Source organism: Oryctolagus cuniculus, chromosome 3, assembly GCF_964237555.1.
Source record: "Oryctolagus cuniculus chromosome 3, mOryCun1.1, whole genome shotgun sequence".
NCBI classification, from domain to species: domain Eukaryota; kingdom Metazoa; phylum Chordata; class Mammalia; order Lagomorpha; family Leporidae; genus Oryctolagus; species Oryctolagus cuniculus.
In genome coordinates this window covers 121,683,994-121,691,657 of record NC_091434.1, presented here as the reverse complement: position 1 = coordinate 121,691,657, position 7,664 = coordinate 121,683,994, and the positions used below count along the sequence as shown (strand labels likewise).

Here is a 7,664-nt window from a genome sequence, read left to right as displayed (position 1 = left end):
GTGATGTTGCACCAGTTTGTGCTCAGGGTGTTCTGAATCCTCATTCGTTTCTGAATTTTTACTGGCTTGCAAAGATTTGACCAAGGATGTTCTTAGAAGGTTCAAGCTTATGACTCTGAGTAGTGCGAGGATGTGTGTGACTTTAAATTTCCTGGGCTCAGTGATTACAAAGAAATGCAAAGTACAACTGTAAACATTTATAAAGTGTTTCTTGAGATTTTATACCGAAAGCTAATGTTTTTATTTACTGAGCTCCTAAAGAGAATGGTAGAATGCTGAAAGGTTTAAGAAAAGTTGACTTGTTAAAATTTCTTTTAATTGAAGAATAAAAAAAAATGAATTGAAACACCACATGGCTTGTGATAAAGAAAAGTGAATAAATTTTGATGAACCAGAGCTGGTTACAGGACTGATTGGCATCCAACTGGATGTGATTTGACCTCATGTCTTGGTCCAACATATAAATCCAAGAATCATAATTCTGGGATACTTAATTTAAAGCAGGAGCTGCATAAGAGGGGTGAATATGTGTAAAGATTGTGACGAAAACCATCAAGAGAATACCCATTACAAGTCTCACAGCTGTTAATGATCTACTGGAGGGGCTGGGGGTGGGGCGCATTTCTTGGTATCACTGGTTGAAGTGAACTTTGGGCAAGAGAGATCTTTGTTTCCTTGTTGTCGGATAACAAGAAATGCCCAGACTAACATCACTTTTATATACATCGCGAAAGTTGACATTTTTGTCCTATGGATTTGCCTTTTTTGTCTTCCCATTGGTAATTGTGTTTGCGGTTGTTAGGTCTTTGACAGTTGCAGATACCAGAATCAAGCCCGCTGAGCCCCACAGAGTACTGACCCTTCTTTATGCTGTTACAGTAGTGTGGATACCATGTGGCCCAGTGTGGACTTTTTGATTATCCAAGTGCCTTTGGTCATTGGTGGCAGCAAGACTTAATGGTTCTTAGCTAGTGGTGCCACAACAGGCTTTTACCTGCAATACTAAAGGGTCAAGTAGTGTGCCTGTGCCACTGTTATTACAAATGTAAGTGTTCTGCTGTAGAATGCTCTATCCCGGGCTGGAATTTGCATGTGAAATCCTCAACGCGAAGGTTTAGCTCTGCTTGGCAACTTTTTAGAAGGACTTTTTTGACTCTTGAGTTCCTAGAATTCACATGGCATAGCTTTCTGAAATCAGTTTTTTCCTTGTAGTTTAATAGTCCATAATAGGAGTGTAGTGACTTTATTTCAGTGTTCTTTTGTTTAAAAAATGTATCTCTGAATATATATATGAGACTTTATGCCAGTTGCCCAGTAAGCCTCAGTCTTACTTGCTACTTGACACATTATTACAAACACTGTCACATGAGTAGATAAAAAGTGAGTAATTACTTAGAAGATGGAGAGTGTTAAATTATACTTGTGTGATAGAGAGCTTAGACTCTTTTGGTTTGTTAGTTTCCATTGCCAGTTGTACTTCAGATACATAGGACTTTCTTCCCAAAAACATATTGTTAGTTTTTCTAGCTAACTAGCAGCTGGAACAAAAAAGTGTTTGTACCACTTCACTATTGTACATAGGTTTATAATAATTTTAAAAATCCAATGGCCATATTAGAATGTAATTTTAACATGTAGTTTGTCCAGGTAGTTTCCCAGAGCATTTTGAAATCAGGCTCAGCTGAGAGGTTGACTTTGCTCAGCACACAACTGAAACATAACCAGTGACACCATGCATTTATTTTAACTCAGTCTCAACATACTTTCCACTTTTGCCTTGTTACTTTGTGTGCTTGAGCTCTCATAAGTGCGTTTTTGGATTATCTGGGCTGTTTGATTTCAGTTTGATTACCCATCGTGAATTCAATATGGTTCATCTGGGCTATAAAAAACTTGCCATTTCTGGTTTTTAGGTGTATTAGTGATAAGTAAACATGTTTAGATTGAATAATTTCTCAAGGACCATCCAATCATACTTTAGACTTAACTCCTTGATATAGTTCTAATGTCTGAATGGAAAACGAAGGTTTGGGTCTCAATTAATTCCCATTAATTACAAAACACCCTTTGTATAACTAATGTAGAACCTGGTTGTCCCCACACACCTCTTTCAATTGGTCATCCTATGATGCATAACATTGGCCAGTTCCTTCCAAGTGGGCTTCCTGTAGTTACTGTACAGTCTTCAAACAGGTACATTTAGAAACTCTGCTTACAGTTTACCAGGTATGATCAGACCATTGGTTAACATTGGGAGGAACGTAGCTTTTTAATTGACATCTACTTTCTAGGACATTTACTTTTTAATTAAAAATCAAAGAACCTGGGAAAGAAAATCTGGCATAACAAAGAGGTTGGAAGAGAATGTACACAGAAAATATTTATTATTGATAGCAGGAGGCATTTTATATAAGAAGTTCCTTAAAATTTTTCTTTGTTTTTATGTTGATCTTGGCAACAGTTGATGATCTCTGATTTCTTACAGATCAAGTAGAACTGTGGTTTAGATTTCACAATTTACATAGATGATTTTATAAACTATTATCTTTCTGAAACTATGTGATTCAGGGTGTTTGGAACTTACATTGAAACATTGGACTACATGTGTGCTTGCTTGCCTAACTTGCATTGGTTTAAAATTTTTTTAATGAAATATTCTTACCTTAAATATACTTTTCCAGTGATTAATATTTCCTCCCTCACTGTACTCCTTCTTGTCCCTGTCTCTTTCAATCTCCTCTCTCTCACTCATGGGTAAGTGTTTAAAAATGCCACTTTGTTTTTAATAAACTTGACCTTTTATTTCCTTTTTGCATTGTGCCTTCATCTTTATTTATTTCAACATATTTTCCTATTAGATTATAACCCACAAATCACAATTTACACTATGCTATCTATTTTGACCACTGAGATATTTATGAACCCTACAGTAGAAAGTTCCTTCTAGGAAACCTGACTTTAAATAACTAATCTTCTCCATAATACATGAATTTTGTTAAATTCAGTCTGAAGAGAAGATATTTATGGTCTTTATCCTTTGAGTAGATAGTTCGTCTTAATTAGTGGACTCTTAACTTTTTATTTATTGTACATAAGTATAATGAAAGAAGGAAAGAACCAAAAAATCAGTAACATATAGGTTATTTGTCCCAATATTATGAAACTTAAGTTTTCCTAACCTTCATTTTATTGTATGAGTGGCAATAATAGCATGACAGTACTTCAAAAAGTTTATGAAAACAGAATTAAAATCCAATTTTATTTTGGTGTGAAAACTTTTAAGGGACCAGCGCTGTGGCATAGTAGGTTGGGCTCCCATCTTCAGCGCCAGCTTGCCATATGGCCACTAGAGTCACGGCTGCTCCACTTCCAATCCAGCTCCCTGCTGAGGAAGGCAGTGAAGGATGGCCCAAGAGCTTAGACCCCTGCACCTGCATGGAAAACTCAGAAGAAGCTCCTGGCTCCTGGCTCCTGGCTTCGGATTGGTCCAGCTCAGGGCTCTGTGGCCATTTGGGTAGTGAACCAGCAGATGGTGGACATCTCTCTTTTTCCCTCTCTCTCTATAAATCTGCCTCCCAAATAAATAAATAAATCCTTTTAGATAAAGAGAGAAAAAAAATTTTGAAAGCCATGCTGGTTCACTCCCCAGATGGCTTCAACAGCTAGGACTGAGCCAGCATGAAGCCAGGAGCTTCTTCCAGGTCTCCCACAAGAGTGCAGGGGCCCAAGCACTTAGGCCATCCTCCACTGCTTTCCCAGGTGCATTTACAGGGAGCTGGATCAGAAGAGGAGCAGCGGGGATTTGAACAGACGACCAGAGGGATGCCGGTGCTGCATGCTGCAGCTCAATGCGCTAAGTGGCAACACCAGCCCCGGCACCCCCACCCCTACCCATTCTTAACAGAAAGAAAAGCACAGATTTACTACACAGACTTCCTAAACATTTGTAGGCCAGGCAGTATTTGGAGCTGGGGCTACATGGCTAACACTAGCCTCCAACCTCCTCGAGAATTGTTCACAGCTGGGGAGGGTGGCGCACAACGAACAAGGCAATTACGATACCACTGGGGAAAATCACGGAAAATGTGGGAAAGCCTGGGCCAAGTCTCAACAAGTGCAGTGCAGAGCAGGAACGGGGCCACTGGCATTTGGCAGAAGGGTAGAGGGATCAGTGGAGAACTGGGCTAACAATTGTGATCTTGTTGTGGGCTACCTTGGGCCTAAATTTCTATTCCAGACGCTTGCCTTTTATGAGATTTCTAAGTACAGGCCCAAGCTTGACTGTGCAATGCTACAATATTTACTTACAAAGTGCGGAAAATACACTTGTGAGTTTTCTTCAGGGAAAGTGGGTCAGGAAAGGTAAAGACAGACTTCCATCCCCTGCTTGCTCTGAGTCCCGAGAAGAGGGAGCCAGCTTCTTACAAAACCGGAAGTATTTACATGGCACTGACCCCAAGTCCCGGGTAAGGGGAAGTACTTCCTGAGGGTGGGGTCATCTGATTGACAGGTGGGTAGATAACGGTTACACAGAACGGACGTGGTGTGGCTAACGGCCCCCGACTTACCCGGCCTTTGAGGGTAAAAACTTGCGGCTGCGCTTTGTTAGAGCCTCGCTGGTTTCTCCGCTCGGGTCCTCCAAATCCTTGAGCTTGTGGACTTTGGCGTGAGTGGGTCGTGAGGCCGCCCGGAGATGGCAGCTGGCCGCCCGGGAGGTAGGGGAACCTGGACCGCCCCGTCCGCTGCTTTTCTGTTGTAGAGGAATTGGAAGCTTTCCACGGTCACAGCCGCAGTCCATTCCATTACTGCCACCTGACAGAATAATTGTGCTTTTAGGGAGAAAATTCTCCAGTACTCTGTGATGGGTAAGTGGGGGCTTGTTCTCTTCACTTGGAGAGGAGTCGCTCCAGCTTGATGCTTCCTAGTGCTGGGGGATGGGATGGATATTTTTGCTCAGAGGAGTCTTTTTTATATGATCATTGTTTTGAAGCAGTGTTCCCTGGGAAACTGCTTGATGTTTTTCTATGTAGCAGGGGTATTAGACATTTAGAAACTGAGTGTATGTGAATTCGTATTGAAATAGCTGAAGATTAGTATGGAGAAAGCAAATGTGTTTATTTCATAAAAAATCATATTTAATTAAAAAATCCAATCTTGTTTTCAGAATAAGGATATAATGAACAGAAGAAAGCATCCAATGACCGCAATTCTTTCAAATGTTTATATGGTATGAAAAAGTTTCTATCTAAAATACACAGGTCCTTAACTCACACTAGATTTTAAGTTCTTTATGCTCTCCCGTGTTATGGGTCATATGAAGAAATTAATATATGCCACTGCCAAGCTGATGCTTGACATAAAAGCTCTTGCATTCATGGTATTCTGAGGGTGTGGGAAGGTAAATTAATATAAAGTATATTTGTTAGCATCCAATGTTTTGATGAAGATTGTGAAAGGAAAAAAGCATCTATTCATTAGATGATACAGACGCACTGCATTGGAGATACAAAAGTTGATTTCAGTAAACTGGAGTTCAGACCACAATCTCGAGGAGTCAAGCACATATTCTAAGCATTGAAGGGGATGTTAAACAATGTCTACCTCACTGGTTTTGAATGCTATCTTGCATGTGATCAATTACAAAGAATAATTGATCAGGTCAAGCATCTTCTGATTGCCAAACCCTTCCTTACACCAAAGGGGTTGCATCAAAATTGAATGGAAGTATAAGAAGTTCACTGGTTATGTGAATTCTGAAAAATTTCCAGGAGTTCCTGCTCAAAATCTATGCAGTTTACTTTTCTAAATTTATGAATGAAAATGTCAGGGTCCAGAGAAGTTAAATCATATTATGTAAAATAACCAAAGTAGTTCTTGAGAAAACTGAGACTGACTCCTTATTCATAGGGTGAATTATTTTAATATAGAAATTAAAAGGGGGAGGAGTTAGAAAGAAACTCCGATAGATTGTGCTAAATGTGCTTTTCAGGTTTCTTTACATTTTCTACTCTGCTGCGATCCAAATCTTGTCATTTGTTGATGGATTCAATTCTCCTGACTGCTACGTGTCTAACTCTGTGTCACATCCATCGTTATTCATCCTTTGGCATAGGAATTAGTGTCATTTAAGAAAATGTTCTCTAGGATGTCAGGACATAAAGCTGTTGGAGGGGTTAAAGTCAAGTTGGGAAATGAGGAAGAAGAGAGGAATAATATGACTATTGCTTTAAGAAATTATCACTGAAGAGGCAAGAGTGATGGTGATAGCTGGGTAATAGAGAAAGGATGAAAATCTTTATGGGGCATGAAGAAAACATTGAGAAAATGACAGAGACATATTTCTAGATGGAATAGTATTACTGCAGCAAAAACCTGAAGGCGAGAACGTTGCCTAACAAACAGCTTCAAATTACTAATGCCTTCCAACAACAAATTTTTTTCCAATGGACTTGTAGATCAGATCTAGCCTACTGTATTGTACTGTACATGACTTAGCTGGGCTAGAATGCTCTCTGCTTGGCTGGGTTTGGGTTTAGGTTTTATCTGCATGAGTCTTGGGGATCAAAAGCAATCCTAGGTGTGCTTTCTTCAAAGGAAGATGATAGAAAGAGAAGTGATCAAGCCAAACCACTATAGCACATTTGAAGCCTCTGCTTATGGTGGTGCCCCTCACACAATCCACTGGCCCAAGAAAGCCATGTGGTGTAGTCCAACTTCAGTGGGTCAGAAAAGCATCAGGGAGAGGTCATCTACCTCTTTGTAATGAATTTCAGGTTACCTATGGCAAGGCATAATGATCCACTGCCCTCATTGTCACCTTCCTAATAGACAGTGATTTGCATAGTGACTCATAGTCCGGGGTGAATGCTCTTCTGGGCTCCCACAGCTGTGTGTGTTTCCTTCATCACAGCACTTATTATTGTACCATGCAATTCGACGTTCAGGGAGTCTTCACTGAGAGGTGACACTTGAATAAGATCCCTAATGAGGAAAGGGAAAGAACCATACAAACATCTGGGGGAAGGATATTCTAGGCAGAGGTCAGAACACATACACAGGATCTGGAGAAGGGAGGTTGTGCTGAAGATTTGCAGGTAGGGGGTGGTAGCAATAGAGTGAGAGGGAGGATGGTAGAGGATGAGGTCAGGGTTGTAAAGGGATTTGATGATAGATTAGGCAGAAGAGTGAGATAATCTAACGTGAAAGGATAATTCTGTAGTAAGCATGTGGCACACTAGTTAAGATGCCATTTGGGGTGCTTACATCCCATGTAATAGTACCTCGGTTTGAGTCCCAGCCCTACTTCCAATTCTAGCTTCCTCTTAAGGCACACTGTCAGAAGCATCAAGTGACATCTCCGGTATGTGAGCCACTTCACTCATGTCAGAGGTCTAGATTGAGTTTCCAGTTTCTTTTCTTTCTTTCTTTCTTTTCTTTTTAAAAGATGTGTTTATTTATTTAAGAGGGAGTTACAGAAGGAAGGAGGGAGGGAGGGAGGGAGGGAGGGAGGGAGAGAGAGAGATCAATCGATTGATCGATCTTCCATCCGCTGGTTAACTCCCCAAATGGCTGCAAAGGCTGAAGTTGAACAGATCCAAAGCCAGGAGTCAGGAGCTTCCTCCAGGTCTCCCAAGTGGGTACACAGGCTCAAGCACTTGGGCCAT

At 40.6% G+C, this 7,664-nt stretch overlaps 1 protein-coding gene across 4 annotated transcripts in view; it reads left to right on the top strand.

Moving 5' to 3' along the window:
• LOC127491794 (uncharacterized) overlaps positions 1–7,664 on the top strand; it is a 124,141-nt gene that overhangs the window by 34,413 nt on the left and 82,064 nt on the right. For all 4 annotated transcript variants that reach the window (XM_070071062.1, XM_070071065.1, XM_070071064.1 and 1 more), the window contains exon 5: positions 5,165–5,227. The gene's annotated coding sequence lies outside the window, so the exon portion shown is untranslated. The remainder of the gene's footprint in view (positions 1–5,164; positions 5,228–7,664) is intronic.